The 12,113-nt window shown below is 38.2% G+C and overlaps 1 protein-coding gene and 1 pseudogene across 3 annotated transcripts in view; one reads left to right on the top strand and one right to left on the bottom strand.

The window, feature by feature from the left end:
- The window catches only part of GRIA4 (glutamate ionotropic receptor AMPA type subunit 4), a 367,043-nt gene that overhangs the window by 10,294 nt on the left and 344,636 nt on the right, over nt 1-12,113 (top strand). The window lies entirely within an intron of this gene.
- Nucleotides 11,376-11,456, bottom strand: LOC123326370 (annotated as a pseudogene).

The raw sequence follows: 12,113 nt of genomic DNA, 5'->3' as shown, positions 1-12,113 counted from the left end.
TAATAAAAGTATTTGTATCACAAATAAAAGGTTATCTTAGAAATAAATGGTAAAAAAGAAAATGTGAGATTTAGCACTTTCCTTGTATAAACGACTGTATTTCTCTAGATACAGGAGAAAGTACACAATCAGCTGTAAGTAGTGTTGGCTTACTTTTCTTGCTTATATGCTTCTTTTAAAATAAGTAGGTTTTCATCAATAACTTCAAATATATTGTGCCCTTGTGTTCTTCCCATTTTTCCTATTTTTCTCTTTTTTGAACAAACATGTACTTGAAAAATTTCAAATCAGAAATCTTAAAAAGCCTAAGTATTTTATAATCCTACCCCTTAAGAGATAATCACAGTGCAGACCCAGGTAGGGAGACCAAAGAGTACTGAAAACATACAATGCTAATATATATCTAAAAATAAAAGCATTTAATAAAAATGATAACACTTTATGCTTATATTTTATTAATGGTTTATCTGACATACCACAACAAATCAGTATATAAGAGCTGCCTCATTTTCTTTTACTGCTACATAATATGTCATCGTGCAGTTACTATGATAAACGTACTCAGTACCCTTTTGTTATGCACAAACAATGAATCATGGAACACTACATCTAAAACTAGTGATGTATGGGGATTAAGATAACAATAAAAAGGGCGCCTGGGTGGCTCAGTTGGTTAAGCGACTGCCTTCGGCTCAGGTCATGATCCCGGAGTCCCGGGATCGAGTCCCGCATCGGGCTCTCTGCTCGGCAGGGAGTCTGCTTCTCCCTCTCCCGCTCCCCCCTCTCGTGCTCTTTCTCTCTCTCACTCTCTCTCTCAAATAAATAAATAAAATCTTTAAAAAAAAAAAAAAAAAAGATAACAATAAAAAAATTAAAAAAAAAAAAACAAAACGTACTCAGTACCCTCTAGATCAACATTTATGTTGTTTCCACATTTTTGATATGACAAACCAAATAGCAGAACTATTTATGTACCTCTGTGAACATTCCTGTGGGACTAATTCCTGGTAATGAAATTTACTCTATCAAATAATGTGGGTTTTTGCTTTTAATAGATATTGTCAAATTCTTCTCCTCAAAAACAAAATGTTACTTAAATTTACAACCACCAAAATGTGAGAATAATTGTTTCTCTAGGACCTGCCATTATGTCTCTTGAATCTTCACTTGTCCTGATGAGTGGAAATGACACCTAATTGCTCCTTTAATTTGCATATTTCTTAATAGTGAGGCTGAGAATATTTTCTTATATTTATAAGATGTGTGTCCGCCTTTTCTGTTCTCCTCCTTTGCCAACATTTTCTTCTTCATTTGTGGGAGTGCTTTATGTACTGTAAAAGTTAACCCTTTGTTGTCCGCATTATAGATTCCTTTTCTACTGTGCCTTTGGCTTCCAGCTCCATGTACAATGTGTTTTTATCATACAGATATTTTAAATTTTTATGTAGTCAGATCTGTGAGTTATTTTCTTTCTGGCTTCTGGGGTTTTGGTTACACTTATAAAGGTATTCCTAGCCTTAAAAGGATATATTATCCCACATTTTTTCTAGTACCTTTATGATTTTAGACATTATATTCATAACACTAACTCTTTGGGGATTTATTTTCTTATGTCTGTTAGGAACTTCTATTTATTTATTTTCAGTACTATTTATTTGAGTGAGTCATTCTTTGACAGCTGCTTTGTGTGGATACATTTGTGCAAATCCCCTGCTCTTCCTGGACTGAATTTGAGCTTCGACGGGAGGTCTGCATTTTCTCTCTTCCCAAGTTCTCCGGCTTGTTGTTCCTCACTTACCTTTCCTGTCAGTCCGTCGTGATCACGACACTAGTTTTGATATTTTTATCATCCTGCTTTTTTGCTCCTCTTACTTCCTACCTTTTTTTTTCCCTGTTTGTCACTCACCATCCGACTGAAGGACACCAACATACATTACAAATATTTTCACCCTTCTCTGTTTCTGTCCCAGCATTTTACTCTAGTCAGTGGTCCTTCTCTCGTGATTTCAGAATTATCCTCCCACTTCGACTCTACTTCTCTCCATCCACTTGACATACTGGTGCCCATGCAGCTCCTCTGAACTTAAAATCAAAGACCATCTCTTCCTTACCTGAAGCCTCCCAAAGGTTTTTGTTCTCGTAGAATAAAATTCTGAGTCTAGCATGCTCCTGCATGATCTGCCTCTTGCCCACCTCTTTGCCTTGTCCACTCTGCTGGAGTCCCCTTGGTCTTCTTTTTGGTTCTCTAACATGCTTTAACCCTTTCTTTTCTCTATGTCATGTACTTCTGTTCCCCCTCCCCCCCCTTTTTTGGGAATCTTCCAATCCAGTTATTTGCTTCACTGGCTTTTTCTGAACCTTCAGGACTCAAGTCAAAATCACATCAGAGAAGCCTTCCGGACCAACCTCTCTGGCGTAAACCCTTTCCCTCCCAAATTCTAGCTACTCTGTGTTGCATTCCCAACCCCTGTGATCATCTTTGCTTTTATCACAATGTATAATTATTATTTCCACTTGTTTACTTATTCATCATCTATATTCTCTGCTTGAAGATCAGCTCTCAAAACAAGGGCTTCATCTGTCTTAAATGATACATCTTCATAACTTTGCCCAATGCCTGGCACAAAGTAAGTCGATAAATGTCTTTGAATAAATGAATGAGCAGTATGTGATGAATTTTCCCATTGCTCATCTTTGGGGCATCCTTAGGATAGCTAAGACTATTTTATATGTTATTTTAGAGAAAATCAAGGAGAGGATTTGAAGACAATGAGGTAGTAGGTCCAAAATAGTTGTTATATATTTTCCTTATCATAAGCATGTTTTGTTTTTTTTCTATTTGTTTCCATTAGATTGAAGTATGGGATGGGCTAAGTAAGGGAGAAAATAAGTCCTATAAGGAGGAAAGTGGGACTGTTAATGCAAATTAACATACATTGTGCTGTCCAGATGGCACCTTGTTAAATGCATATCTGGTAGAAGGGAACTTCTAGGTCCTTATACCATGTGGTGTCTGCTGACAAAATATAGAAAACGCTGATACAATCCACTTTCAAAGTAGAAGAAAGCCCGTTCGGGAAGCCAGGTGAACTAGTAAGCACACTCAGGAGAATGCCATCTGTTCAGACACTGACTGCTTGTTTGCACTTCTTCATGTTCACGAAACCAGAACACAGGAGGCTGGAGTCAAGTGTGTAATGTTGGTCCTGCCAGTCCTTGATGATCTCCGTTGTACCTTCAGTAGTGAATTTCACAGTTTGCTGCTTGCTCCAACCCTGCATATTCCTCCCTCTTGGAAATTAGTCCACCGTTGGTTAAATTATCTAATTTTCAACCATGTACATAGTCTTTCCCAGGCAAGACTGAAAGGCATTTCACCACTTCTCTGCTCCAAAGCTTTAAATTAAGAGATTCTTTTTCTTCTGAGAAACATTCATGCTTCTTCCTTTCTTACTGGAGAACTCGTAAGTCAAAATGTTTGTCTTTTTCCTCTGATAACCAGGGAGCTCAATTCCATTTTTACTGTTCAGTTACGTTACTCCCCAATTTAAACGTTTTGCTTTGTTTTTATATCCTTGATTTTCCTATGATATAAATAATATATGATGGGCATATATTAAATATGGTATAAGCGTGCTTTAGGTAAATATACCTTGTCAGACTATGCACATCATTTTAGGAGAGGAGCATAAGGACACAGGGGCTATAAATTTGATGGTTGATGGATGTCCCATTCAATACAGAAGTTGGTCAGCTTTTGCTTGAATATTCACATTTCCTGTTTCATACTTTCTGTATTTTGTGTATGCTTTGGAAAATGATTTATACCAGGTGGGTAGATAGCTAGGTGGATGGGTAGGTGGGTAGGTGATCTGTCGGTCCAGTAGACTGCAGGTTCCTTGAGAACAAGGATGATAGCTTATTATACCTCTGCTCCTGAGGGCCTGTCACAGTGCCTGGAACATTTCTGTTCTCTACTCAATAATTGTTTGCTGATGGGTTGTGGGAGGAAGGAGAGGAGAGAAGGAGGAGCTTCTTTCTTTTTTTTTTTTAATTTCTTTATTTATTCATCTGAGAGAGACAGAGTGAGTGAGAGCACGAGCAGGGGGAGCGGCAGAGGGAGAGGGAGAAGCAGACTCCCCACTGAGCAGGGAGCCCGATGCGGGGCTCTATCCCAGGACCCTGAGATCATGACCTGAGCCGAGGGTAGACACTTAACCAACTGAGCCACCCAGGCATCTCAGGAGTTTATTTCTTGTTTGAGTATTTATAACAACTAATTCTTAGCCAGAACTGAATAACACAACACAAGTCTAGCTTTTCTGTGTGACTCAAACCCTTCACATTTTTAAAAAGCTTATCACATGTCCCCTTCACATTTTCCCAAGCTAAATATCATTTCCTATTTCTTAGACCTTTAACATCTAAAGTTCTAGCATTCTGAATAGCCTCTGGATTTATCATAATTTCATTAAAATATATTGGCCTGAATTAACTCCATACTCCTGTTATGATCTGTCCAGAACTAAACTCTACATTTTTGGCATTCATGGTCATGATCTGACATGAGCTAAGAGAGAATATTAATCCCAGTTATTTAGACATTCTACATATAAAGTATAGCCCCAAATTCTTTGGGTTTTAGTTAGTCAGTTACAACATGTTCGTGTTAAGTTCATGGTCAATTAAGACTTAACACTCTGCTTTTTTTCCTTTTTTTCATATGAATTGCTATAAATTAGCCTCTCCATAATGCATTTTTAAAAATTCTAAGTAAGGGACACCTTGATGGTTCAGCTGGTTAAGCGTCTGGTTCTTGGTTTTGGCTCAGGTCATGATCTCAGTGTTCTAAGATAGAGCTCCGAGTTGGGCTCCATGCACAGAGGGGAGTCTACTTGAGTTTCTCTCCCTCTGCCTCTCCCCACTCATGCTCTCTCTCTTTCTCTCAAATAAATAAATAAATCTTTTAAAAAAATAAAAATTCTAAATGAAAGATTTTACAGATACACTCTTAAATTTTAACTTGTTTGAAAACATCAAGACCATCTTGAATCTTAATTCAGTTTGCTCTAAACTTTTAAATTCTCTGTGACTCTTTACTTTATGATTATCCTTATTAATGATTAAAATTAAGAGCAGGCTGTGATACAAGATAGATATAAGATGGTGCTAGGTCATGAACTAGTACCTTCTGGTATGTGTAGTCATTGGAATGTAAATTCTCTTAAAATAATTTATTTGATCAAATTTATCCACATTGTCCATGAAGATTGTCATTTCAGTTCATTTGCACTTTTTTAAACATTAAAACAAGCACACATTAAAATAAAAACAAACATACACAAATATTATGAAAATACCTCATACGGTCATGTTGGATAAGGGATGATGCATGTACACACAAAGACAAACATGTCTTTCATTCAGATTGAAAAGAATTGATGAAAGATACATAAGATAATTCACATTGGAATAAATAAATATAGTAAACAAAATATAAAATATATTTAATCAAAGAAAGTCAAATTAAAGTGAGCTGTAGTTTTGCATAATAAATTAGCTAATTTTGGTGGTAAAGATGAAGAGAGTTTTACATCATTCAAGGTGTCTGGGGTCTTTTAAATTGGTATAATTTGAAAATCAATTTGTCATAATTTATCAAAAAAAAAAACTTTAGGGGCGCCTGGGTGGCTCAGATGGTTAAGCGTCTGCCTTCAGCTCAGGTCATGATCCCAGGGTCCTGGGATCGAGCCCCACATCGGGCTCCTGGCTCAGCAAGGAGCCTGCTTCTCCCTCTGCCTCTGCCTCTCTCCCTGCTCATGCTTTCTCTCTCTCTCTGTATCTCTGTGTCTCAAATGAATAAATAAAATCTTAAAAAAAAAAAATGTTTAAAAAAAAAAAAAAAAAACTTTAAAAATTGTGAATCAGGGCACGTGGGTGGCCTAGTTGGTTAAGCCTCTGACGCTTGATTTTGGCTCAGGTCATGATCTCAGGGTCGTGAGATTGAGCCCCACGTTGGGCTCTGTACTGAGCTGGAGCCTACTTAAGATTTTCTCTCTCCTTTTCCCTCTGCTCCTCCCCACTTGTGTTTTCTCTCTCTCTCTCTCTGTCAAATAAATAAATAATAAGTAAATAAGTAAATAAAAATAAAAGTTGTGACTATTTTGAATTCACGAATATAGGAAAATCTCTAGTCATCAAAATGCTTATTAAAGCATTACTTAGTAATATTTAGTTGAGAAATGGTTGAATTACTTGAAGTCCAGGCAGACAGTTTAAGGCAGAATGTCAGTTATGAGAGTCCTCTGTCTGACTTGAGCCGACAGTTCTGAGTTCAAGAATTCTTCTCTTTGTATGTAGATACTTTCTCTGCTTTTTTTTCTTTCTTTCTTTATGTTATTTTTTCTTACACAAGAGCTAGGGTCATAGTAAGGAAAAAAAAAGTATTGTAGTCAGATGTAAAAAAAGATGTCCTCAACCTATAATAATGACTTATTATATTCCATAATGATGGAACTAGCTGAAGGATTTTTAAAACTCATTAGTTGTTTAGAGGATCACAGATCTACCAGTCCTGGCTGATAGCTGTGGTAAGGTAGGTTCCATGTTTGTCCTGGAGGAGTGTACCTCCAGACTCTGCGCAGGTATTTGGAAGTTCTAGTCAAGGAATGATGTGGGAAATCACTGTTTTTGCCCTAGCCCTTTCCCTATCCTCTTCCTCTTTCCTTTCATCCTCCCAAGCACAGAAGGTGTTGCGGGAAGATTAGGAAATTATGTGAAATCCACTTGAGATTCTGCCATGCTGTAAAGAAAGACCAAAATATTCCAGGCGGACAAAAGAGCATCATAGGAAAAAGTGTAAAGGTGTATGGACATCTCTGGGGAATAGTAATGAGGTGGGAAAGTGGAGGCAAAGATGGGGGTGAGGCGGTCTGTAGAGTGGGAGATTGAGGGGAGGGTTCAGAAAGCTCTGTAGCATAGAAGCAGGGAGGAGCCTTGCAGACTCCCTGGTGAACTAGGATGAGGACTGTGGTTTTTATTCTGGGCCAGAAGACAGCAAGAACCATTTTAAGCAGTTTATGACATCATTGTATTTATGTTTTAGGAAGAATTCTAGCCGCACTGTTAATCATTCATGTATATAGCAAAACACAGTTCCTTTCCCACACCCAACACACTAAGAAACCATTTCCTAGACAGGAAATACTGTATTGCTACTTGAGTTGCTGTTCGTAGAACCCATTATTGTATGTAATTCTGCTCACTATTTTCCATCGAGAACTGTTACTTCCAGCAAAAAATACTCAGCTTATCATCTCAACCATGTATATTCAGACTGCAAACCAAGTCTTTTATGATAATAGGCAGTTGGAAAAGAGCTGGTGTTTCTGGGAAGAAAAAAATGAACAAATAAACATCATTTATGATATGTATAAAGGCAATTAAATCTTCTTAAAGATCAGTATAGTTGCTGATGGAACAATGCATATCCCATTCCGGATTAAATTTCAGACTGTCCCCCCTTGTTATTGCTCTTTGTTACTGCTCTTGGTAGAGGTTTATTTAATTCAGTTGGCTCAAATAACCATCTCTACTAAAATTGAGACTTGCCACTCAGTCACATAATGCAGAGTAGTAAGAACTGGTTTTTAAAAAGTGAGTTGAGAGGTGCCTGGGTGGCTCAGTTGGTTAAGCATCCAACTCTTGGTTTCGACTCAGGTCATGATCTTGGGGGTGTGGGATCGAGTCCTGAGTCAGGCTCTGCGCTCAGCATGGAATCTGATTGAGATTCTCCCACTCCCTCTCTCTCTGCCCCTTCCCCTACTCCCCCCCCCACCAAAATAAATAAACCTAAAAATTTAAAAATAAAAATTAAAAAATTAAAAAGTGAGTTGAACAATTTTAAGACAAGAATAATAATTAGTGCAAGTGCGACTACATACGTATTATGGACAACATATATGCATACAGATATACACACAGAGCTTAACAAAGGAAAAAAGATAGTGAGACAGTCGCATGTGTACTTTGTCAGGTAATGATTTTTTTCATTGCCTTCAAAGTAATGAATAATAAACTTTCAGGTACATATTTTTGCCCAATACTACTTATGAATTTATTTCTTTTTTGAAAATCAAATACTGTAAAAATAAGAATACAATGTGCGTGTGTGTGTGTATATACATGTTTCAGAATAGTGTGTGTATGTGTGTGTATATATATGTGTGTATATATATATATATGTATATATATATATATATATATATATATATACCCTGTATTTCAGAACAGCTTTGTAAATGACTTTCTGTCTTGTTATATATACATACAGCATATACATTAGAATCTGCTGTATGCATATATAATAAACACATGCCCTTAGCATCTGATGCTTGTTGTTTTCACAAAATCTGATAATGATTATATGTCATGAAAATATAAGTGACTGTGGAAATAAGCCTCATTTTACAGAAGTGATAAAATCACAGATTAGAAACCTGTATGGATATTTTATTCAGAGGCAACTGTTGCTTTTTTTTTTTTTTAATTTTCAAAACAGCAATGTCTTCACCTCCCTTACACTTTATGTTTTGTTTTATTTCAAAGGGAAATTTTTCACTTAGTGTTAGTAAGAGTCTGGTGCTGTTAAGTCATTGGACTGAAACCAGTGTGCTATGAGGCAGAAGAGGGTATAACTACTGAACAACATGATTTAGAGACTTTCACTATGTGGCCATATGTACGATAGAATGGTGACTGGGAAAAACATACGCTGTCTGTGATTACAATTTCATGAGAACCACACATATAGAAGACATTGAAGGAGACAATGCTGAAATGTAGTTAGTGATTATTTTTCTTTGGTGTTAGTGTACAGAATTATTTTTAATTTATTTTCCTGAGTTTTCTACATGTTTACAAAAAGTATACATTTATGCTTCTTTGGTTAATAATATCTAAATAGAAGATAATGTAGTGGTCTTTCACTAAGTATTGAGTTTGCCTTGCTCTGTCCAATTGGGCAGACAATCCAGGGAAATTGGTAGACATTTTAGCCAATACAGGCCTGGTTGTCAGAATATCATGTCCACTTAGCAGTTGCTGTGTTTGATCTCTTTGCTTATACCCTTTGATTATTTTTAAATGAAAATGTCAGCTTCCATTAATTAATTAAAAGTATTAAATTAAGTCATTATATTTACCTACCATAGCACATTTGAAAGAGTCAGGGGAACAATTGGTCACTATGAGCATGTTTCATTACCAATTGAAATATGAAACTTACCAAGTCTGATTGCATATATTAAGCTCAATTCCACAGAAAGGACCGTAGCTACATGTGTGAGCTGATGGCTCTCAGATATTGGTCAGTCCTTTCCGACTACCTTAGGCTGGTTTAGGCTCCACTTTGCTGTGATCCCATGGCATCCTGAGCTTACCTTGCTTGCTCTGTTATATAATCATTCTCCCTCTGGAATGTGACGTCCTGATTCCTGAGATGCCATTTTATTAGGGAACAAATCCATAGTGCTTGGCTTATGGCACATAAAAGCACTCTACTGATACCCATGGAATGTATGGATATGAGAATGGAGGGATTTTTTTTTTTAAGATTTTATTTGTTTATTAGAGAGAGCAAGAGAGAGAGAACATGAGCAGGGGGAGGGGCAGAGGGAGAAGGAGAAGCAGACTCCCTGCTAAGGAGGGAGCCTGACCCCAGGGTCCTGGGATCATGACCCGAGCAGACGCCTAACCAACTGAGCCACCCAGGCACCCCCCAAAATAAGTCTTTTTAAACATTTTTATGGGCTTCTTTTAATTTCTTTTTATGAATTTGTGTATGGTTAATTCAATAAATACTTGATTAGCCATTTAATAGGCCTGAACCATTAACCTAGGAACAATGATTCATTCTTTACCCAGATGTTCTTTTTTTTAAAATTTTATTTATTTATTTGAGAGATAGAGAGACACACACAGAGAGCATGAGTGGGGCGGGGGGAAGAGCAGAAAGGAGAGGGAGAAGCAGACTCCCCGCTGAGCGGGGAGCCCAACGCGGGGCTCGATCCCAGGACCCCGGGACCACGAGCTGAGCTGAAGGCAGACACCTCTTCAACTGAGCCACCTAGGCACCCCTGGAGTGATTTTCTTTATTTTAATTTTTTTTTAATTTTAATTTCAGTGTAATTCACAATGTTAGCTTAGTTTCAGGTGTGCAATATAGTGATTCACTAATCCTATGTATTACTCACAGCTCATCAAGATAAGTGTACTCTTCTTTTTTTTTAATTTTAATTCCAGTATAGTTAGCATATAGTGTTATATTAGGAGAATGGAGGGATTTTTAATTGATGGTTAGATGTTAGCATTTTAATTCAATATTTTGAGCATCCATTTAAGGAATTATGGCAGACTCTGTTTTAGTAACTGTGGGAACTATAAAAAATTGAAAAACTGTTCTTTATGGACTTTTCCACACAAGTAGGTGACTGGTCAAGAACTGTAAGGATTATCACTCGTTAAAACACATTGCGTTCAGGAGGTGGAGGCTAAGAGTCCTGGACTGAGAGTGTCCAAGTGAGAGTGGACAGCTGTACAAGCTGCTCTGCATTCTCCTTCCAAGTTCACGGGTCTCCTGAGCACTGCTTCACTGGACCACCGACAGAGCCAGGATGCTGCCCCCGGACAGGGTTATCCCAGCTCTCCACTGAAAATTCTGATCCAGGCAGCAACAGTGCATTCTCATTTCTACCCCTAACCTCCTGCTTTGCACAGCACTAGACCCACTGAAGTCTTCTCACTTCTACTCTGTTTCAAAAGCAATTTTTGTGTGTCTAGTATGCCAAGCAGTTCTCCACTCCAGGGACATAGGCCTCTTTGCTTCCAAGTAGCACGTAGTCCAGTGATGACCACTGAAAATCTCAACGCAGTGTGACAAATGCTATGATTACACTGGAACCCTGCCTTCATTAGTGTATGTATAATGTACCTCAAAAGGCATTTCCTCTTTTCTCTCCTCATGGGTCAGAGGGAGAGTTTGAACAACTCTTACAGGGCCAAGATAATGGACTAAAGAAAAGGGCTCTTTTACCCAGCCTCATTTCATTAATGAAGTAAGATTGGATTGATTTACTTAGATGCTGGAATTTATATGGAAAAAGTAAAACCAAATCTTTGTCTACCCCAGGTATACTCAAAACCCATGAATCTGTTGGGGCGTCTGGGTGGCTCAGTCAGTTAAGCATCTGACTCTTGATTTCAGCTCAGGTCATGACCTCAGGGTCGTGGGATCGAGCCTGGCATTGGGATCGACGCTCAGGGGAGTCCGCTTGGGATTCTCTCTCTCCCTCTGCCTCCACCCCTCCCCCCCACGCATGCTCTCTCTGTCTCTCAAATAGCAATAATCGCGCCTCGGATAAACCTCATTGGCTACGATACTGCCACTGCGCAAAGCTCTCTGTCTCTCAAATAAATAAATAAAATCTTTTAAAACAAGCAAGCCTATGAGCCTGCACCACCCATATTGTCTCAGCTACTCATCACTGCCATATTGTATATTCCTTTAGTATCTGTACATGTTTGCTACCAAGTCGTTCTGCCCTTGTTAATATGCAGCTTTGTAAGTGTCCACTTGTCACCTTAATTGAATGTTTTTTGACACCTGTCTTGCCTCCTGCTTTGTGCCGCACATATTATTGGAAAGAAATATTGGATGTGATATTGGACCGTAAAAAGCTGATAATCTGCTGGAAAAGCAGAAGTAACTTAATATGAAACAAGGGAATAAGTAGGCATTACATTAGAAGGGACTGTGTATCGCATAATTGCCAAGGAAGGAATATCGGGAGAGACCAGACTTTATAAACAGTAATCTTAGTAAGGTGGAATTTAATCTTGTCATAAAAGGAATGAGGGGGCGCCTGGGTGGCTCAGTCGGTTAAGCGACTGCCTCTGGCTCAGGTCATGATCCTGGAGTCCCGGGATCGAGTCCCGCATCGGGCTCCCTGCTCGGCAGGGGGTCTGCTTCTCCCTCTGACCCTCCCCCCTCTCATGTGCTCTCTCTCATTCTCTCTCTCAAATAAATAAATAAAATCTAAAAAAAAAAAAAAAAA

Source organism: Neomonachus schauinslandi, chromosome 11 (assembly GCF_002201575.2).
Source record: "Neomonachus schauinslandi chromosome 11, ASM220157v2, whole genome shotgun sequence".
NCBI classification, from domain to species: domain Eukaryota; kingdom Metazoa; phylum Chordata; class Mammalia; order Carnivora; family Phocidae; genus Neomonachus; species Neomonachus schauinslandi.
This window is presented reverse-complemented; position numbering and strand designations above follow the sequence as displayed.